Source organism: Heptranchias perlo, chromosome 31 (assembly GCF_035084215.1).
Source record: "Heptranchias perlo isolate sHepPer1 chromosome 31, sHepPer1.hap1, whole genome shotgun sequence".
Classification (NCBI taxonomy): Eukaryota; Metazoa; Chordata; class Chondrichthyes; order Hexanchiformes; family Hexanchidae; genus Heptranchias; species Heptranchias perlo.
This window is the reverse complement of record NC_090355.1, coordinates 35062545-35085679: the sequence shown is the minus strand read 5'-3', so window position 1 is coordinate 35085679 and position 23135 is coordinate 35062545. Positions and strand designations below refer to the sequence as shown.

General features: G+C 46.0%; 1 long non-coding RNA gene across 2 annotated transcripts in view; it reads left to right on the top strand.

Annotated features, from left to right (window-relative positions):
* Positions 1-23135, top strand: part of LOC137300444 (uncharacterized) — an 83269-nt gene that overhangs the window by 14396 nt on the left and 45738 nt on the right. The window contains exons 2-3 of one of the 2 annotated variants that reach the window (XR_010958091.1): positions 14022-14194; positions 16972-18116. This is a non-coding gene — a long non-coding RNA (uncharacterized lncRNA). Of the gene's footprint in view, positions 1-14021; positions 14195-16971; positions 18117-23135 lie in introns of those variants that run through there. The other variant, XR_010958092.1, reaches the window with a different exon arrangement.

Below are 23135 nucleotides of genomic sequence, written 5' to 3'. Positions count from 1 at the left end.
CTTACTATGAGATTACTAATTAACCCAGTCACATTACACAAGGCAAGATCTAAAATAGCCTGTTTGCTCGTTGGTTCCACGATGTATTGTTCTAGGAAACTGTCTCAAACACATTCCATGAACTCGTCCTCCAAACTACTTTTGCCAATTTGTTTTGTCCAGTCTGTATGAAGATTAAAGATCCCCCATGATTACTGCATCGCCTTTGTTACAAGTTCCTATTATTTCTTGATTAATACTCTGTCCAACGGCATAGCTACTATTAGGAGGCCTATAAACTACTCCCCCCAGTGTTTTCTGCCCCTTGTGATTTCTTATTTCCACCCAGACTGATTCTACTTCCTGATCTTCCAAGCCAAGATCCTTTCTCACCACTGTCCTTATGTCATCCTTTATTATCAGGGCTGCACTCCCTCCTTTTCCATTCTTCCTGTCTTTTCAAAACGTCAAGTACCCTGGAATATTTAGTTCCCAACCTTGGTCACCTTGCAATCACGTCTCTGTAATGGCTATTAGATCAAACCCATTTATCTCTATTTGTGCCATTAATTCGTCTATCTTGTTAAGACTGCTTCATGCATTCAGATAAAGGGCCTTTAATTTTAACTTTTTACCATTTTTCCCTGATTTGACCTTATTCCCTGATGCACAATTACTGTTAAACTCTCTGTCCCTTCCTGACACACTCTGCTTATCTTTACCCAAATCACTACACTGCTCTATGGCCTTGACTTTGCTCTTTAGATTTTTAAATTTCCCGCACCTGAACCCTCACCCCCACTTTTTTAGTTTAAAGCCCTATCTACTGCCCTAGTTGTTCAATTCGCCAGGACACTGGTCCCAGCCCGGTTTAAGTGGAGCCCGTCCCAATGGAACAGCTCCCTCTTTCCCCAGTACTGGTGCCAGTGCCCCATGAATCTAAACCCCTGCCTCCCACACCACTCTTTGTGCCACGCATTTAACTCCCTGATCTGTTTGACCCGATGCCAATTTGCGTGTGGCTCAGGTAGTAATCCAGGTTTGAACCTTTGAGGTTCTGCTTATTAATTTGGACTCTAGCTCCTCAAACTCCCTCAGCAGAACCTCATTCCTAGTTCTACCTATATCATTGGTTCCTATGTAGACCATGACAATTGGATCCTCCCCCTCATGCTCCAAATTCTTTTCCAGCTGCGAGGAGATGTCCTTAACCCTGGCACCGGGCAGGCAGCACAGCCTTCGGGACTCCCGGTCGCGGCTGCAGAGAACTGTATCTATCCCCCTGACTATACTATCCCATACCAGTGCCACATTCCTTTTTACTCCCCCCCACTTGAATGGCCTCCTGTACCACGTTGCCGTGGTCAGTTTGCCCGTCCTCCCTGCAGTCTTTGTTCTCATCCACACAGGTAGCAAGTACCTCGTACCTGTTGGACAAGGTCAAAGGCTGAGGCTCCTCCATCACTGCATCCTGGGTTCCCATACCTGCCTGACTCGCAGTCACACCCTCCTGTCACTGACCACTGACCAACTTTAAACTACTACCTAACCTAAGGGGTGTGACTGCCTCCTGGATCAAAGTGTCCAGATAACTCTCCCCCTCCCTGATGCATCGCAATGTCTGCAGCTCAGACTCCAGCTCAACAACTCTGAGCCGAAGTTCCTCGAGCTGCAGACACTTACTGCAGATGTGGTTGCCTGGGATCTCGCTGCTCTCCACAAACTCCCACATGCAGCAGTTACGACACACCACCTGCCCGGCCATTCCTATTTAGCATTTTTTAATATATTTAATTAATTATCCCCGCTCTCCTCTCGAGTCTCCGCTCTCCCTCCTTTTATCTCCGCTCTCCTCTTGAGCTTCCACTCTCCCTCCTTTTATCCCCGCTCTCCTCTCGAGTCTCCGCTCTCCCTCCTTTTATCTCCGCTCTCCTCTTGAGCTTCCACTCTCCCTCCTTTTATCCCCGCTCTCCTCTCGAGCCTCCGCTCTCCCTCCTTTTATCTCCGCTCTCCTCTTGAGCTTCCACTCTCCCTCCTTTTATCCCCGCTCTCCTCTCGAGTCTCCGCTCTCCCTCCTTTTATCCCCGCTCTCCTCTCGAGCCTCCGCTCTCCCTCCTTTTATCTCCGCTCTCCTCTTGAGCTTCCACTCTCCCTCCTTTTATCCCCGCTCTCCTCTCGAGTCTCCGCTCTCCCTCCTTTTATCCCCGCTCTCCTCTCGAGCCTCCGCTCTCCCTCCTTTTATCTCCGCTCTCCTCTTGAGCTTCCACTCTCCCTCCTTTTATCCCCGCTCTCCTCTCGAGTCTCCGCTCTCCCTCCTTTTATCCCCGCTCTCCTCTCGAGCCTCCGCTCTCCCTCCTTTTATCTCCGCTCTCCTCTTGAGCTTCCACTCTCCCTCCTTTTATCCCCGCTCTCCTCTCGAGCCTCCGCTCTCCCTCCTTTTATCTCCGCTCTCCTCTTGAGCTTCCACTCTCCCTCCTTTTATCCCCGCTCTCCTCTCGAGTCTCCGCTCTCCCTCCTTTTATCCCCGCTCTCCTCTCGAGCCTCCGCTCTCCCTCCTTTTATCTCCGCTCTCCTCTTGAGCTTCCACTCTCCCTCCTTTTATCCCCGCTCTCCTCTCGAGTCTCCGCTCTCCCTCCTTTTATCCCCGCTCTCCTCTCGAGCCTCCGCTCTCCCTCCTTTTATCTCCGCTCTCCTCTTGAGCTTCCACTCTCCCTCCTTTTATCCCCGCTCTCCTCTCGAGTCTCCGCTCTCCCTCCTTTTATCTCCGCTCTCCTCTTGAGCTTCCACTCTCCCTCCTTTTATCCCCGCTCTCCTCTCGAGTCTCCGCTCTCCCTCCTTTTATCCCCGCTCTCCTCTCGAGTCTCCGCTCTCCCTCCTTTTATCTCCGCTCTCCTCTTGAGCTTCCACTCTCCCTCCTTTTATCCCCGCTCTCCTTTCGAGCTTCCGCTCTCCCTCCTTTTATCTCCGCTCTTCTCTCGGCCGCTGGTCCCGCTCCTTGTGCCAAAGGTTTTGGGGTGATCTGATTGAGGTATTTAATTTAAAATGTTAGAAGGATTTGATAAGGTCGATACAGAGAAACTATTTCCTCTGCTGGGGAAATCAAGAACGAGGGGACACAATCTTAAAATTAGAGCTAGGCCATTTAGGAGGGAAATCAGGAAGCACTTTTTCATACAAAGAATTATGGAAATCTGGAACTCTCTCCCCCAAAAGTCTGTGGATGCTGGGGGCTAATTGAAATGTTCAAGACCGAGATCAATAGACTTTTGTTGGGTAAGGGTATCAAGGGATATGGAGCTAAGACAGTAGATGGAGTTAAGTTACAGATCAGCCATGATCTAATTGAATGGCAGAACAGGTTTCAGGGGCTGAATGGCCTCCTCCTGTTGCTATGTTCCAAGAAACCATTTCCTGTGAGTTAGCAGATTGCAGCTGAGGTAGTGGTGGGGCCCACACTACAGCTGGATTAGGGAGAGAACAAAATTGAACAAAATTGTTCCTGATCTGTATCGGCCCTGGAGAGTGTGCATGCGTGGATTTCGGGTGAAGAAAGGTTTAGGGTTGGATCTTCCTTTACCCTCCCCCCACTGGGCCACGGTGAGACTTCCGCCTGTTGCCCTGACCCCGCCATGACACTAGCCCAGTTTTCTAGGATATTATGTATGTGTGGCAGGCCTCTGGAATGTTCCCCAGGAAATTTGAGGTGGTGTGGCAGTAGGAACAGCACACTAGCACCAAAAGCATGATAGTGCAGTGGTTATATTACTGGACTGTAACTCTAAGGATAGGAGTTCAAATCCTCCTAAGAAATTATGCATTTAGTTCAAAAAAAAATTATTAGTAAATTTGACCATGAAGCTGTTAGATGTTTGTAAAAACTCAACTGGTTCACTAATGCCCTTTAGGGAAGGAAACCTGCTGACTTTACCCGGTCTGGGCCTATATGTGACTCTAGTCCCACACCAAGGTGATTTCCTCTGAAGTGGTCCAGCAAGCCACTACGTTGTATTAAACCGTTCCCAGTGGTTCAAGAAGGCCCACCACCATCTTCTCAGGGCAACCAGGGATGGGCAATAGATGTCAGCCTTGCCAGTGATGCCTACAGCTTGAGAAGGAAGGTGGGAAGAAAGGTTAAAGTGGGAAGAAAGGTTAAAGTGGCCAAAGGGCCCCAAAGGCTGGAAGAAGTCATCCTTTGAAGGCCTCGGGATCAACCAAACGCTTCAGCAGGTAAGCCATTGGGTGAATTGGATGGAGAGAATTCCGCTACTAGGCCCTCTCTCTCCATTTGCACCATTTAGGGCCATTCGAGCTGCTACCCTGGGTCTACTGCTAAGGCCCCCTTCCCTACTGGCATTTACCCGTGGCAAGTGGGGAACTGGGGGTCCCAGCAGTTTGGGAAATTGAGCTAGGGGCAGGGAGGCAACAGTAGGTCTCTCTGGCTGATTTGCCCTGCTACTTACACTGCTATCCCAGCTGATTTGAAGGTGGGTTAGTGTAGAAAACCCCAGGCCTTAGTCTCGGCTGTGATGCCCTCCATGGTAGAACAGATGGATGATGTTCACAGTCCAGGCTCGCACCTGGGAATTGAAGTATCAGAGGGAAGGTAGCATCCATAGAACTGTGCCCTGTGCCTTCAGGAAAGGAGGGTAGGAAAACAAAGAAAAGTGGGGCAGGGGAGAAAATCCTTCATCAGGAACAAAATAGATCACAAGGCACTAACTAAAACCTTGGTGCTATTGTCCTTATGCAAGCACACAGACCAATTCATGAATGAAAACATGAGTTCTACATTTGGTTCCAATGGATTCACACACAAAGAGTTGGACTCACATATTAAGAGCTAGCCCCAGCACAGGCCTGAAGGGCTGAAGGGCATCCTTGTTTGCTGTAAATTCTATGATTCTATAGACTCATGTTTCAGTGTCCAAAGTCCATGTGATAAATGACTGCCAAAATATTATATCTCCTGTAGAGAATGTGGACCAAGATCTTATTTGAAAAATATGGGGCATCTCATTTTAAATTGAGGAACCAAGATGAAGGGCCAAGATTGACAAAGTTAGGAGAGAAGGTGAGGTAAATTGTAAAATTAATGGTTATATGATGCCAAGATTGAGTTTTAAAAGCATGAAGAGTGAAAGAGGAAGGGAGGACTGAGAGATAAAAGACGTTCCACAGTTTTGAGAAAGAATCAATTAGCTCGGGGAGTAGGAAGAGTGTGTGGGGCAGTGTTCCTTGCTTAGGAAATAGAGGAAAGGTCAGAGCAGAAATCACCACAATATTGTTGATAAAATAAAGAGAGATGAAAGATTGTGACAGAGAGGAACTGGTGAAGCATGAGGTGAGAGTGGGATTGACTCTCAGATGAACTTTTTCCTGTAGGTGAGAGATATATCACAAAAAAAAACCCTCACCCCATGTAAAGGAAGAGTATTCAAGTCTTAACAATAATTGGGCTTTGTGGAGATTGGTTGTTGGGTGAGGCAAGGATCATAGAAACATAGAAAACAGGAGCAGGAGTAGGCCATTCGGCCCTTCGAGCCTGCTCCGCCATTCAATATGATCATGGCTGATCCTCTATCTCAATACCATATTCCCGCTCTCTCCCCATACCCCTTGATGCCTTTTGTGCCTAGAAATCTATCTAGCTCTTTCTTAAATATATTCAGTGGCTTGGCCTCCACAGCCTTCTGTGGTAGAGAATTCCACAGGTTCACCACCCTCTGAGTGAAGAAATTTCTCCTCATCTCAGTCCTAAATGTCCTACCCCGTATCCTGAGACTGTGACCCCTCATTCTGGAACCCTCAGCCAGGGGAAACATCCTCCCTGCATCTAATCTGTCTAGCCCTGTCAGAATTTTATATGTTTCAAAGTCAGGGTTGCATTGATCTTTCTAGCCTGCCAGTGCACAGCGTCAAGGGTCACACATGGGTAATGGCCATTTGGGCGTGGTACCAGAGAGAGCCCGTGGAACCATGCCTCAGCAACTAGACACTTTTCTCTCTTATGTTCTCGACGAGTTGTCTCCCAGAGAAAGGTGAGAAACATTAGTGAGTGTAGAGAGAATCGAGAGTAAAAAGACAAGCTTTTTCTTGCATCCTGTCTTGGACTGTGAGCGAAGTGTTAGAAGAGCTTCCCCTCATGCCTGAGAGCCTTTGACCCCCAAAATTGGAAATCAAGCCATAGAGAGGTGTCCAAGGATAGAAAGCTCCAGTTGCTGATGGGGGGGGGGGGCAGAAGTGTTAGCGGGAATGAAAAACAAAACAACTTGTCAGCTTCTTAATAACATCACTTCATTTCTTCCTCCATCTCTGATCTCTTACTGTTTATTTTTCTGCTTTCTTGCTGCATAGCCTCTCCCTGACCCCAAAGACTCGCTCCCCATGTTTTTATTATTCCTTCGCTGATGTGTTCCCTCTGGTTACTGTTCCAATTTTAACTTAAGTGAGGCCTTATTTATTTTTCCTTCCCTGTCCCTCGATTTTCTCCTTTCTTCTCCTGATGGCGCTGAGCCTTCCTTTGGTACTTCACCCATGTCTGTTTTTCATGCATGAGCGAAGATGGTGAGCGTCTACATACTGTTAGCTGTGTATGGTATCAGCCGTGGCTCGCACTCTTATCTCTAACTCATAGAAGGTTATGGGTTCAAGTCCCATTTTGGAGACTTAAGCACAAAATCTAAGTTGACATTCTACTGCAGTACTGAAGGAGTGCTGCACTGTTGGAGGTGCTGTCTTTTGGATGACACATTAAACAGAGGCCCTGTCTGCACTCTGAGGTGGATGTAAAAGATTCCTCAGCACTATTTTGAAGAAGAGCAGGGAAGTTCTCCCTGGTGTCCTGGGTCAATATCACTAAAACAGATTATCTGGCCATTATCTTATAACATATTTCTTATGTTCTTATGGTGGATGCGGTAAGGATGTTCCCAAGGATGGGTGAAACTAGAACTAGGGGGCATAATCTTAGAATAAGGGGCTGCTCTTTCAAAACTGAGATGAGGAGAAACTTCTTCACTCAGAGGGTAGTAGGTCTGTGGAATTTGCTGCCCCAGGAAGCTGTGGAAGCTACATCATTAAATAAATTTAAAACAGAAATAGACAGTTTCCTAGAAGTAAAGGGAATTAGGGGTTACGGGGAGCGGGCAGGAAATTGGACATGAATTTAGATTTGAGGTTAGGATCAGATCAGCCATGATCTTATTGAATGGTGGAGCAGGCTCGAGGGGCCGATTGGCCTACTCCTGCTCCTATTTCTTATGTTCTTATGTTCTTATCACACTGCTGTTTGTGGGACTTTGCTGTGCGCAAATTGACTGCTGCGTTTCCTACATTACTACAGTGACCATAGTCCAAAAGTACTTCATTGGCTGTAAAACGTTTTGAGACATTGTGAAAGGCACTATATAAATGTAAATCTTTCTTTTTCATTCTTTTACTTAATGTCATTCCAGTTGGTCACTCGCACTGAGGTCCTTACCCATACAGACCACAGGAGTCCCAGATTTGGTTGCCAGACTGTGCATGTTGATTTTATTTGCAACACTGCTAAGGTCACTACAATTGGTCTCAGTGCCCCTGGGAGTAAAGGAGGAACAAAAAGTAGGGGGACAAAATCAACCAGGATTCCTGTTCCTGATCACTATCCAGTGACTGGGAATGCTTATGTACAGATGTAGGGTGATCAAGTTGAGAAGGCTGTTAAAAAAGCACACGGGATCCTGGGCTTTATAAATAGAGGCGTGGAGTACAAAAACAAGGAAGTTATGCTAAACCGTTATAAATCACTGGTCAGGCCTCATCTGGAGTATTGTGTCCAGTTCTGGGCACCGCACTTTGGGAAGGATGTCAAAGCCTTGGAGCGGATGCAGAGGAGATTTCTAGAATGGTACCGGGGATGAGGGACTTCAGGAATGGGGTTTGTAGAGAGACTGGAGAAGCTGAGATTGTTCTCCTTAGAGCAGAGAAGGTTAAGGGAAGATTTAATGGAGGTGTTCAAAATTATGATGGGGTTAAGAGAGTAAATAAGGAGAAACTGTTCCCACTAGCAGGAAGGTCAGCAACCAGAGGACACAGATTTAAGGTTATTGGCAAAAGAACCAGAGGGGAGATGAGGAGAATTTTTTTTTACGCAGCGGTGGAAGCAGATTCAATAATAACTTTCAAAAGTGAATTGAATAAATACTTGAAAAGGAAAAATTTGCAGGGCTATGGAGAAAGAGCGGGTGAGTAGGACTAATTGGATAGCTTGTTCAAAGAGCCAGCACGGGCATAATGGGCTGAATGGCCTCCTGTGTTGTAAGATTCTATGAAGACAGGATTGGGCTTTTTTAATGGTCAGCGATTGAACCTTCTTTATCTGTACGGTTTACAACCAAATATTTACCCAAGAAAGTAATCAGGGAAGCTCCTTTCCTATTTTTCAAAATAAAGGACAAGAGGAAGTACACTTAAGCTTTATGGAACGACTAACCTTTCTGTCAGGCTCAGCCCCTGAATTACTTGCACAGTGTGAAGGACTGAGAAGGATGGATGTTTTGCCTGCTATTCCATCAGTGCAGCACAAGGTGCCCTTGCACAGCTAAATAACATGCTCTCAGAGTCCAATAAAACAATTAACACCGCTGCCCGTTAGCCAAGAATGATTCAGGCTGATTCTCTTTTCTTCTTAATTGACATTCAAACCTCTAGGTGTTGCCAGAGCTGCACTAGATTGGAAAGGGAGGAATTCCAATTCCAGCTGCAGGCTTTTATGGAAATGGTGTCAGTAACATGTCCAGATTTGTTTATGGCCTCCTCCCGACAGGCCCATTGACTCTCTCTGAGGCAGGACCTTAACACTCACCATCCTTTGTCTTGCCCACCCACATGGACCTAAAACTTACTCCCACCTTTTTCCCCCCACTGCGACTAGTGTATATAAATACTGTTTAAGGAATATTTCCTGTGTAAATATTGCATGTCACTATAACTCCAGTTTTTTCTTTGTGTGTGGGGTTGAAGGAAGCTTTTTCTCATCCTTCTTCGAATCATAGACTCTTACAGCACAGGAGGACGCTCGGCCCATCATGCCAGTGCCGGCTCTTTGAAAGAGCTATCCAATTATTCCCACTTCCCCTGTCCTTTCTCCATAGCCCTGAAATTTTCTCCCCTTCAGGTATTTATCCAATTCCTTTTTGAAAGTTATTATTGAATCTGCTTCCACCGCCCTTTCAGGCAGCGCATTCCAGATCATCACAACTCGCTGTATAAAAAAATTCCTCCTCGTCTCATCTCTGGTACTTTTGCCAATCACCTTAAATCTGTGTCCTCTGGTTACCAACCCTTCTGCCACTGGAAACAGTTTCTCCTTATTTACTCGATCAAAACCCCTTGTGATTTTGAACATCTCTATTAAATCTCCCCTTAACCTTCTCTGCTCTAAGGAGAACAATCCCAGCTTCTCCAGTCTCGCCACATAACTGAAGTCCCTCATCCCTGGGACCATTTTGGTAAATCTCCCCTGAACCCTCTCTAAGGCCTTGACATCCTTCCTAAAGTGTGGTGCCCAGAATTGGACAATACTCCAGCTGAGGCCTAACCAGTGATTTATAAAGGTTTAGCATAACTTCTTTGCTTTTGTACTCTGTGTCTCTGTTTACCTGCTTATTTCCTCCCTCTACCCATCACTCCCAATTTTCTCCCCTGCCCTCTTGAAGGCACGGACTCTTGCTGGGTTACGTTTTCCATGGGCACTGGCCATTCTTCATGTGTGAAGCAAGCAGTTTGACCACAAGAGGCATCACAGCCGAGTTCAATCCCATCAATTCACCGGAATGAAATCGGGGCTAAAAGAGTTAAATTATGAGGACAGGTTGCACAGACTAGATTCCTACATTATAACAGTGACTACACTTCAAACGTACTTCATTGGCTGTAAAGTGCTTTGGGATGTCCTGAGATTGTGGAAACCGTTATATAAATGCAAGTCTTTCTTTTTAAGCTTGTATTCCCTCGAGTATACATAAAGGGCAAAAGGGTAACTAGGGAGAGAGTAGGGCCTCTTAAGGATCAACAAGGTCATCTATGTGCGGAACCACAAGATATGGGTGAGATCCTGAATGAATATTTCACATCGGTATTTACGGTTGAGAAAGGCATGGATGTTAGGGAACTTGGGGAAATAAATAGTGATGTCTTGAGGAGTGTACATATTACAGAGAGGGAGGTGCTGGAAGTCTTAACGCGCATCAAGGTAGATAAATCTCCGGGACCTGATGAAATGTATCCCAGGACGTTAAGGGAGGTTAGGGAGGAAATTGCGGGTCCCCTAGCAGAGATATTTGAATCATCCACCGCTACAGGTGAGGTGCCTGAAGATTGGAGGGTAGCAAATGTTGTGCCTTTGTTTAAGAAGGGCGGCAGGGAAAAGCCTGGGAACTACAGACCAGTGAGCCTGACATCTGTAGTGGGTAAGTTGTTAGAGGGTATTCTGAGGGACAGGATCTACAGGCATTTGGAGAGGCAGGGACTAATTAGGAACAGTCAGCATGGTTTTGTGAGAGGAAAATCATGTCTCACGAATTTGATTGAGTTTTTTGAAGGGGTAACCAAGAAGATAGATGAGGGCTGTGCAGTAGACGTGGTCTACATGGACTTCAGCAAAGCATTTGACAAGGTACCGCATGGTAGGTTGTTACATAAGGTTAAATCTCATGGGATCCAAGGTGAGGTAGCCAATTGGATACAAAATTGGCTTGACGACAGAAGACAGAGGGTGGTTGTCGAGGGTTGTTTTTCAAACTGGATGCCTGTGTCCAGCGGTGTGCCTCAGGGATCAGTGCTGGGTCCGCTGTTATTTGTTATTTATATTAATGATTTGGATGAGAATTTAGGAGGCATGGTTAGTAAGTTTGCAGATGACACCAAGATTGGTGGCATTGTGGACAGTGAAGAAGGTTATCTAGGATTGCAACGGGATCTTGATAAATTGGGCCAGTGGGCCGATGAATGGCAGATGGAGTTTAATTTAGATAAATGTGAGGTGATGCATTTTGGTAGATCGAATCGGGCCAGGACCTACTCCGTTAATGGTAGGGCGTTGGGGAGAGTTATAGAACAAAGAGATCTAGGAGTACAGATTCATAGCTCCTTGAAAGTGGAGTCACAGGTGGATAGGGTGGTGAAGAAGGCATTCAGCATGCTTGGTTTCATTGGTCAGAACATTGAATGCAGGAGTTGGGATGTCTTGTTGAAGTTGTACAGGGCATTGGTGAGGCCACACTTGGAATACTGTGTACAGTTCTGGTCACCCTATTATAGAAAGGATATTATTAAACTAGAAAGAGTGCAGAAAAGATTTACTAGGATGCTACCGGGACTTGATGGTTTGACTTACAGGGAGAGGTTAGACAGACTGGGACTTTTTTCCCTGGAGAGTAGGAGGTTAAGGGGTGATCTTATAGAAGTCTATAAAATAATGAGGGGCATAGATAAGGTCGCTAGTCAAAATCTTTTCCCAAAGGTAGGGGAGTCTATAACGAGGGGGCACAGATTTAAGGTGAGAGGGGAGAGATACAAAAGGATCCAGAGGGGCAATTTTTTTCACTCAAAGGGTGGTGAGTGTCTGGAACGAGCTGCCAGAGGCAGTAGTCGAGGCGGGTACAATTTTGTCTTTTAAAAAGCATTTGGACAGTTACATGGGGAAGATGGGTATCGAGGGATATGGGCCAAGTGCAGGCAATTGGGACTAGCTTAGTGGTATAAACTGGGCGACATGGACATGTTGGGCCGAAGGGCCTGTTTCCATGTTGTAACTTCTATGATTCTATGATTCTATAGAAGATTAAGGGGTGATCTAATTGTTTAAGATGATTAAAGGAGTTGACAGAGTAAATAGAGGGAAACTATTTCCTCTGGTGGGGGGAGTCCAGAACAAGGGGGCATAACCTTAAAATTAGAGCCAGGCCGTTCAGGGGTGATGTCAGGAAGCACTTCTTCACACAAAGGGGAGTGGAAATCTGGAACTCTCTCCTCCAAAATCCTGTTGAGACTGGGGGTCCATTGAAAATTTCAAAGCTTTTGTTGGTTAAGGGTATTAAAGATTACGGAATCATAGCAAGTAGATGGAGTTAAGAGACAGATCAGCCATGATCGAATTGAATGGCGGGACAGGCTCGAGAGGCTGTTCCTAAGTAGTGGCCCTACACTCATTCCTTGTTGAGATCAATCAACACTGCACAGACTGGGGATTCAATCTGGGACCTTCATGGTCATAAACTTAACACTCTGTGCAATGCACCTACCATCTGAGACAGGTGAGCCTGAGCAGAACCCCACCTGAGCTGATACTGAGACACACATAAAACAAAGAACTTACATTTATATAGCGCTTTTCACGACCTCAGCGCTTAACAGCCAATGAAGTACTTTTGAAGTGTAGTCATTGTTGCATTGTAGGAAACGCAGCAGCCCAATTTGCACACAGCAAGATCCCACATACAGCAATGTGATAATGACCAGATCATCTGTTTTTAACAGTTGGTTGAGGGATAAATATTGGTCAGGATACTGAGCAGAACTCTTCTGCTCTTCTTCGAAATAGTGCCATGGGATCTTTTATGTTCTCCTGAGATGGCAGACGGGCCTCGGCTTAATGTCTCATCCAAAAGACGGCACCTCCAACAGTGCAGCACAGATGAGACAGTGTAGAGGGAGCTTTACTCTGTATCTAACCTGTGCAGTACCTGCCCTGGGAGTGTTTGATGGGACAGTGTAGAGGGAGCTTTACTCTGTATCTAACCTGTGCAGTACCTGCCCTGGGAGTGTTTGATGGGACAGTGTAGAGGGAGCTTTACTCTGTATCTAACCTGTGCAGTACCTGCCCTGGGAGTGTTTGATGAGACAGTGTAGAGGGAGCTTTACTCTGTACCTAACCTGTGCAGTACCTGCCCTGGGAGTGTTTGATGGGACAGTGCAGAGGGAGCTTTACTCTGTATCTAACCTGTGCAGTACCTGCCCTGGGAGTGTTTGATGAGACAGTGTAGAGGGAGCTTTACTCTGTACCTAACCTGTGCAGTACCTGCCCTGGGAGTGTTTGATGGGACAGTGTAGAGGGAGCTTTACTCTGTATCTAACCCTGTACCTGCCCTGGGAGTGTTTGATGGGACAGTGTAGAGGGAGCTTTACTCTGTATCTAACCTGTGCAGTACCTGCCCTGGGAGTGTTTGATGGGACAGTGTAGAGGGAGCTTTACTTTGTATCTAACCTGTGCAGTACCTGCCCTGGGAGGGGAAAGAGTGCCAACAATGTCTTGGCTCACATATGAGGAATGGCAGTTGGGTGAGGTACCAGCACTCACGGAACTACAGGGCCGATTCTGCAATCCGGCGCTCCCAGCGGGGAGCAGCACTCACAGGAAGCACGTCTTGGGAATTTGTGGGCATCCAACTCATGCTTTTCTTTCCATTAATTTGAGTTGTGTGCGTGTAATTTCCTGGTCCCTGCTGGAAATGCCAGTTTGCAGAATTAAAACTTTCATATCCCAATGTAAGTCACTCGACGCAGGACAGAAGGGGACAAAATTGGAAAAGGATGAAGACTTGCAGTTGCTGTGTACATTATGCAGACAATGCATCGTGCAGTCTACCTGAGGGGTAGATTTTGACTTTGTGCGATAGTGTAAAACGGGTGATAAAAGTCAATGGAAATTATAATCGTGAGAGATATAAAACTGGCTGCCAATTCACTATCACCTGTTTTACACTATTGCACCAAGTCAAAATCTACCCGTGAGAGATTAACATCAGAGATTCAGGGGAGTTCTCCCCGGTGCCCTGGCCAATATTTATCCCTCAACCAACATCACTAAAAAAAAAGATTATTTGATCATTTATCACGTTGCTGTTTGTGGGATCTTGCTGTACGCGGATTGGCTGCCGCGTTTCCCTACATTACAACAGTGACCACACTTCAAAAGTATTTAATTGGCTGTGAAAGCGCTTTGGGACATCCTGAGGTCGTGAAAGGCGCTATATAAAAACAAGTTCTTTCTTTCTTTTCAGATCTATATCAGCTAGGATGTCCCCTCAGGACTGAATAGACTGCTGACACTCACAGTGCGGGCCCACACATTTAGAAAGGGTGAGATACCGGAGAGCTGTCAGCGCCTGTGGAACCCGTTCCTCAGCACGAGATAGCACCTTCAGGAAAGGAGAGGAGAAAACAACAGCGGAAAGTAAATAACCATTTCCTATTCTAACCTTCAATCAAAATATCTCAATATCTTAACACTTTCATTATTCCAGTTGACATTCTCTCACATCCTCACACTGGGAAATATACAGGAAAACACTGCTAGGTACGCAGAAATAATAAAGGAGCTTTTCATGAGTGTGCAATGTGCTGGAGGAGCCTGATCCTGTTCTGGGAACCCTGATGCACTGACTGGCCCCTGGTCTGATCAATAAATAGGCAGAGTTATCGAGCTGCTTGGCTGGATAGCCTCAGTATGCTGTTCTTCACTTAGGATCAATACTTGAGAGTATAGGATTGCAGAAGTCCCTGCTGTAAGCGAATCAGGTTAAGAGCAATGAGTAATTGTTCCATAGGTAGCAGCAGAGGAACAGGTAGGGGTCACCAACCCTCCTGGAGTCTCCAAGAATTGAAGATCAATCTCCAGGACAACTCGGGAAAACAATCATAGGGACATTAATAAAAATGGTGTGTTTTCTTTCATTTTCTTTGAATACTTTCATTTATTAGTTATAAAAATATTGGATGTGAATAAAAGGCTGTTTGAGTGACAGTCAAGAATTATCCAATCGGGTAATGAAGAGTCTGTTTGCTTTCCAGTTGGCAGTGGGTCATGATGGTGGTCGTGTCAGGTGACCAATGGAAGGAGCGTGGTGGCGGGAAGGTTGGCGGCCAGAGGTCATGTGATGAAATCTCCAGGAATAAGTCCAACCAGAGTTGGCAACCCGAAGTACAGAGCGATGCTGCACTTATATTACAGCCCCACTTTCCAACATTGTGGGTTTTCAAGGGGCCTCTGGCAATAAAATGCTGCTGGCCGCCATTTTCCTCAGCCTACTTGCACAGGCCAGCAATGCAGTAGTTACACTGCTCCCTGGACAGATCTACCCCGTGAGATAAGAACAGATCCACAGTCAGAAACCTAGGGGTTGATTTTTAACTCCCCCCGTTTGGTGGAAACCAGAGGCAATTAAAATGGAGCGGGTGGACTTGCTCTTTCAGTGTCAGCTGTAGCTCAGTGCTAGCACTCTCTCCGGTGAGTCAGAAGAGACTTGAGCAAATAATCCAGGCTGACACTCCTAATGCAGTGCTGAGGGAGTGCTGCACTGTCGGAGATGCCGTCTTTCGGATGAGACATTAAACCGAGGCCCTATCTGCCCTCTCAGGTGCATGTAAAAGATCCCACGGCACTATTTTGAAGAGCAGGGGAGTTCTCCCCAGTGTCCTGGGCCAATATTTATCTCTCAGCCAATATCAGTAAAACAGATTATCTGGTCATTTATCACATTGCTGTTTTTCGGATCTTGCTGTGCGCAAATTGGCTGCTGCGTTACCTCCATTAAAACAGTGACTGCACTTCAAAAAGGACTTTGTTGGCTGTAAAGCACTTTGGGATGTCCTGAAGTTCTTTCTTTTTTCTTTTATTCCAAGTTTGGTTATATGGTTAAATGCAACTGCACTGCTGCCCTACTAAACTGTTCAGACTAAGGAAGGTCCCGGGTTCAATCCCTGCCTGTGCTGATTGAGCTGGTTTTAGGTGGAACTCTATCAGAGGTGCTATAATTTGCCTTTGTGGCCTTGGGCTAGGGAGGGGGGGGTGAAAATCAGCCGGAGTCCTGCTCTTTGAGGCAATAACTCCTGCTGAAAAGTGTGTGTACGAGGAAATCGGGTGGGGACAAGATTGGGCTCAATGGTGGTGCCCTAGATGGTCAAATGGGCAAGAGTTGCTGCTCCTTGGCTATGAAGTGATGGAAAATCTAGACTCCTGCTGACACTAAGGGGGTTATGTAACCTAACCTGCCCAGCGGGAACGGGACGGGTGGGAGGAGGGAGTTCGGGTCGGGCGCCCCATTAAATCCCGCCCGATTTGACGCTCCATTAAAGTCAAGTTCCTGCCGGGTGGGTTAGATTCAATTGACCCCCTCGTTGTCCAGGCTGTCACATGAATAATGGCCACTTGGGTGAGATTCGGGAGAGCTGTCAGGTCTCGATTGAACTGTACCCCAGCAAGAGTCAGTGCTTTTAAGAGAGGGAGAAAAGTTGGGGAAAAAAAACAAGCAATTATGATTTCCTCCCTCTGATGAGTGTACCTTTTGATCGGAGATATCAAATGTCGCTTAGTAATGTGCCTGAAATTTGTCTAGCCTTCTTAAGAGTCTGAAAGTCTTTCACTATGGATGATCAAGGGAATGTATGAAACCCTTTGATCCCCCCCCCCTGTGTGGACTTGTGTAGACAAGTGAATGAAACAGCTGCAGAACTTCATAACTGGGGTTGGATGAGCTGCACCAGCTTCACTTTAATCATTGCAGAGGGAGGAAAGGGAGACAAAAGCACACAAGAGGAAAGAATCTAGATAAACATGAGTCTAAGACAAAGGTGGAAAAGAGAATGAGAAGCCAGAAAGCAGGATATGAAGCACTGTCACTGTATGTACGACTGTAGCACACAGTGCAAAACAAACTGGGACCTCGTACAAGTGGGAATTCTTTGCATACAGGCCTACTCAGTGACTGTTGGCAGGGTATTCAACTCTGGTGGGCATCACAGCTGAGCCTTGATCTTCCACTTGTTCTTTTTCCAGCTGGGATCCATTTCATCATCTTTTACGGGTATTGGATTCCCACAGAGCAAATATACCCTGTCAATCGCAATCTTCCCACTGTGGTGCACTCTGTTAACACTACACAGGCTGCTCCTTTTCGTCCAGTCTTGGGCACTCTGTCCTCCCAGCTAATATCCAACATCCTTCTTTCACAGTGATTTCCAAAAGCATCCAGCGTCCGCTTCTGTGCCTTCATCAGTGTCCAGCTTTCAGCAACATGTACAAATGTAGCCCGCATGCAGCAAGACCGGGACAACATCCAGGCTTGGGCTCATAATTGGCAAGTAACATTCGCGCCAGACAAGTGCCAGGCAATGTCCATCTCCAACAAGAGAGAGTCTAACCACCTCCCCTTGACATTCAACGGCATTACCATCGCCGAATCCCCCACCATCAACATCCTGGGGGTCACCATTGACCAGAAAACTTAACTGGACCAGCCATATAAATACTGTGGCTACACGAGCAGGTCAGAGGCTGGGTATTCTGCAACGAGTGACTCACCTCCTGACTCCCCAGAGCCTTTCCACCATCTACAAGGCACAAGTCAGGAATGTGATGGAATACTCTCCACTTTGCCTTAATGAGTGCAGCTCCAACAACACTCAAGGAGCTCAACACCATCCAGGACAAGCAGCCCGCTTGATTGGCACCCCATCCACCACCCTAAACATTCACTCCCTTCACCACCAGCGCACTGTGGCTGCAGTGTGTACCATCCACAGGATGCACTGCAGCAACTCACCAAGGCTTCTTCAACAGCACCTCCCAAACCCGTGACCTCTACCACCTAGAAGGACAAGAGCAGCAGGCACATGGGAACAACACCACCTGCACGTTCCCCTCCAAGTCACAAACCATCCCGACTTGGAAATATATCGCCATTCCTTCATCGTCGCTGGGTCAAAATCCTGGAAGGGCAATTAGGGATGGGCAATTAGGGATGGGCAATAAATGCCAGCCTTGCCAGCGACGCCCACATCCCATGAACGAATAAAACAAAAGTCTGGAAACTGGCCTCATCCACGGCACTTTTTCTCTTGCCTCCAGTTAACAACCGTTCCTCTCCTGATGCTGCTCACTCTTCTTGTGTTAGGGTTCAATTGGTTGCCCTCTAGCACCTCAACCAACTGGCCATGTGTTAGCCTAGATTGTGGAGGTCAACAGGCTATTATAAAGAAAGAAAGAAATAACTTGCATTTATATCGCGCCTTTCACAACCTCAGGGTGTCCTATGGCACTTGCAGCCAATGAAGTACTTTTTGATGTAGTCACTGTTGTAATGTAGGAATTATGTCAGCAGGCTATTCAACCATAAAAGACATCACAATTGAGCCTGATCCTGTCCTCACCATTTGTCCACATACCAACGCCAGACACTGCACCTGCCAGCAGGGGCTACTGGGTAGTGATCAGGAATGGGACCTCTGGCTGGATTTTCTCCTCGCTAGCCCAGCAGTGCTGAGGCCAACTGTAATGTCCCAACACTGCCCCAAATAAGGTCAGCACAGGCCAAGGATGGAACCAGGCTTCGTACAACACTGGGCAATGCAGTGACCCACTCAGTCATTGGGGGAACCAGACTCAGTACAACAATGGGCAATGCAGTGACCCACTCAGTCATTGGGGGAACCAGACTCAGTACAACAATGGGCAATGCAGTGACCCACTCAGTCATTGGGGGAACCAGACTCAGTACAACAATGGGCAATGCAGTGACCCACTCAGTCATTGGGGGAACCAGACTCAGTACAACAATGGGCAATGCATTGATCCATTCAGTTATTGGGGGAACTCACACTTTTTTTTAATACACTTTACACCAAACCCAACTTTGTGAAATGACAGAATTACATAGAATTTACTGCAAAGAAACGGGCCATTCAGCCCAATAGGTCTATACTGGTGTTTATCCTCCACATGAGCCTCTTCCCACCCTACTTCATCTCACCCTATCAACATGTCCTTCTATTCCTTTCTCCCTCATGTGTTTATCTAACTTCCCCTTAAATGCATCTATGCTATTCGCCTCAACCACTCCATGTGGGAGCGAGTTCCACATTCTCACCATTCTCTGGGTAAAGAAGTTTCTCCTGAATTCCCTATTGGATTTATCAGTGACTATCTTATATTTATGACCCCTAGTTTTGGTTTCCCCCATAAGTGGAAACATCTCTCTAATGTCTACCCTATCGAACCCCTTCATAATCTTAAAGACCTCACCATTTGTGAGAAAAATAAAAATGAAGATTTTAATGATATGTATAGATAAAGTAGATCGAATACACTACAGATCTGCACTTCCAGAACTACTGCAACCATGGGAATGCATCTGTGGAATGTGACTGGTGTGGATTGTATAGTATACATTGCAATGTTAGACTGATATCCTGGAGTTTCCACTTGAGTACCTTAGTGCTCGGGAGTGTTGTATTTATTTCCCTCCATTAGGGTGAGTATATGTACATGTGAGGAAATTGTACATGGTCTGTCGGAAGGACTGAAAGCCTTTTCTCATTCTCAACTTTCTTTTGTTCGTGTTCTTCCTCCTCCTGCCCCTCCCCCTTTGCCCATACAGTTGGCAGAAAAACTTCAACGTTAAAAAAAAATGGGCAATCAAAAAATAACCTGCCTTTTTCCGCCATTTAAAAAAAACCTTCTTCTAATGTTCTCCCTGTTCATTTCTCCTCCTGATAAAAGAAAAAAAGAAAGACTTGCATTTCTATAGCACATTTCACAGCCTCAGGAAGTCCCGAAGCACTTTACAGCCAATGAAGTACTTTTAAAGTGTAGTCACTGTTGTAATGTAGGGAAACGCAGCAGCCAATTCGCAAACAGCAAGATCCCACAAGCTGACTCTTGTTAGGACATGATTCTGTGAGAGGCATAGCTCTTCAGCTCAAGGGGCCAGTCCTGATATTATGAACCCAAACATGTTCCAGCAGAGGCCACTCAAAAGAGGTCAGGAGCAGGAACCCTGGTTGATATCCTGCTTCCCCAGCTCAGGAGCACTGACACCAATTATTGTACACCAACTGCTGCCCTGGCTGAAATCAGCTAACTCAAAATTAAACATGGCACCTTCTGTTCTTTGTGGTTTAATGTTACATTGGGCAGTGGCCTTACCCATTAGGCCACCTGCAGAGCTGTTCTACTCCCTTTAGAAAATCTTTGAAGAACTTGCTTTTATACAGTGCCTTTCATGCCCTTAGGATGTTGCAAAATGCTTAACACCCAATGAAGTACTTTTTGATGCGTAGTCACTGTTATTATGTAGGAAACATAGCAACCGATTTGCACACAGCACAGTCCCCCAAACAGCAATGAGATAAATGGCCAGTTAATCTGTTTTTAGCGATGTTGGTTGAGGGATAAATATTATATAGAATTACATAGAATTTACTGCACATAAACAGGCCATTCGGCCCAAATGGTCTATGCCGGTGTTTATGCTCCACACGAGCCTCCTCCCTCCCTACTTCATCTCACCCTATCAGCATATCCTTCTATTCCTTTCCCCCATGTGTTTATCTAGCTTCTCCTTAAATGCATCTATGCTATTCGCCTCAACTACTTCATGTGGTAGCAAGTTCCACATTCTCACCACTCTCTGGATAAAGAGGTTTCTCCTGAATTCTTTACTGGATTTATTAGTGACTATCTTATATTTATGACCCCTAGTTCTGGACTTCCCCACAAATAGAAACATCTTTTCTATGTCTACCCTATCGAACCCCTTCATAATTTTAAAGACCTCTATTAGGATATTGGGAGAACTCCCCTGCTCTTCTTCCAATAGTGCCATGGAATCTTTTACGTCCACCTGAGAAGGCAGACGGGACCTCAGTTAACGTCCCACCCGAAAGATGGCACCTCCAACAGTGCAGCACTCCCTCAGTACTGCACTGATGTCCTTAGGTTCATATCCCTCCTTGTGTCCCCATCCCCCTCCCATTACCAATAATGAGACGCTAAAGGGGTACTTAACCATTGGTTGGAAAATCAAGGCCAGAGCACAGCCATTGGGTGAGAATCCCTGCCAGCGGCACAGAACCGTAAAATTACCCCTTCGATATCAACCTTTTAAAATGTTTTCTCACCATTTTCTACGTTAAGACCTCTTTTTTTTTTTAACAAACCTCGTTAGTTATTAAAATACTTTATACCACTGAATAATCCAGAAAGGCTGGCCAGCTATTTCATGGTATTTTTCAAATGTTCAGTTTCCATTCCCTGGGAGAATTCCTCCAGCCTGCTGGTTTTGGATAGCAGCAGAGAGATAAGACAGCATTTAGAACAAGGGTTATGCTTCAGGCATTTTAACACAGTATTGATCCCTTCTCTTCACACTATTGCTTCGGCACCAGTCAATATTTTACCTTCAGCTTTTACAGGCCACTCCAATAGAATTCAGTGAAAAGCTGCAGATTATGTTATTTAAAGGAATCATACAGCATACGTAAAACCTATAAAACTTTTGTGATTTGATATTCAGTCCCTGCTGAAAAGTGAATGTTCATTCAATTTTTTTAATTGCAGTGGTTCTTTGAAAAATTGCAATTTATTTATTGACTTGCCTTCTCCCAAACTTTCTCCGTGCCACCATTTTGGAAGCTGGTATTAATTGGGTGAATGATCACAGTGAGCAGCTCACAGGATGCTGCAACGATATTTATTTTTACCTTTTTGTTTGAAAAAACATTCAAGATTTATAGTCATTGAAACTTGTATCCCAGGATGTCAGTGCAGACCAGCTACAGTTAGAAAGAAAAGAACTCCCATTTATATAACGCCATTCATGACCTCAGGACGTCCCAAAACGCCTTACATCCAATGAAGTACTTTTGACGTGTAATCGCTGTTATAATGCAGGAAACACAGCAGCCAATTTGCGCACAGCAAGGTCCCACAAACAGCAATGTGATAATGACCAGATAATGTGTTTTAGTGATGTTGGTTGAGGGATAAATATTGAACTTACCTGCTCTTCTTCGAATAGTGGCCATGGGATCTTTTATGTCCATCCGGGAGGGCAGCTGGAGCTTCGGTTTAACATCTTATCCAAAAGACCGCACCTCCAAAAGTGCAGCATTCCCTCAGTACTGCACTGAAGTGGCAGGCTGGATTGTGTGCTCAAGTCCCTGGAGTGGGGCTGAGAACCCACAACCTTCTGACTCAAGAGGCAAGAGTGCTACCAACTGAGCCACAGCTGTTGGCCTGAGCACAGCTGGCCTGGGCTGGGGATGGGGGAAAAAATCAACCAGTGTCCCCACTCCTGATCATTAATAGCCAAGGATTGTTGTTAGGAAGTGTGTATGCTTGAACATTAAGAGGTTTGGATGTGATACCCACACAGTCAAATAGGTCACTGACACCATTTCATCTCTTACATTTACCAGCGGAGGTACTGAGGGAGCTGATGGCCTAGAAATCCGATGGTGTCGAGCCGGTTTTACGGGTGCCTAAGCATCCAATAAGGCGGGCGGGGAGCACGTGCTCATTACGAGCCGAAAGTGCGCCGTCCGCCATGTTGGATTGGGCTGCTCCATAGGTGTCCAGGGCACTGCCAGAACTATTAACACCGATAATTAAAATATTTAAATAAGGGTCCTACACTTGTTGTAGGACCCGCTTCTAATATTGGGCTGCCCCAGCCAGTGCCTGACTCGCCACATGATAAACTCACCTAGCAAGTCGAGGCGCTAACAGGCAGGAAGGGCCTTTCATCCGCGCTATTTAAAGGGATCATCCACTATTTAAGAACATAAGAAATAGGTGCAGGAGTAGGCCATAGGGCCCCTTGAGCCTGCTCCGCCATTCAATCAGATCATGGATGATCTTCGACCTGAACTCCACTTTCCCGCCGGATCTCCGTATCCCTTGATTCCCCTAGAGTCCAAAAATCTATCCATCTCAGCCTTGAATATATTCAATGACTCAGCATTCATAGCCCTCTGGGGTAGAGAATTCCAAAGATTCACAACCCTCTGCGTGAAGAAACTCCTCCTCATCTCAGTCTTGAATGGCCGACCCCTTAACCTGCGACTATGCCCCCTAGTTCTAGACTCCCTAGCCAGGGGAAACAATCTCTCAGCATCTACCCTGTCAACCCCCCTCATAATCTTATATGTTTCAATGAGATCACCGCTCATTCTGCTAAACTCCAGAGAGTATAGGCCCATTCTACTCAACCTCTCTTCATAGGACAACCCTCTCATCCTAGGAATTAATCTAGTGAACCTTTGTTGCACCGCCTCCAGGGCAAATATATCTTTCCTTAGATAAGGAGATCAAATCTGTACGCAGTACTCCAGGTGAG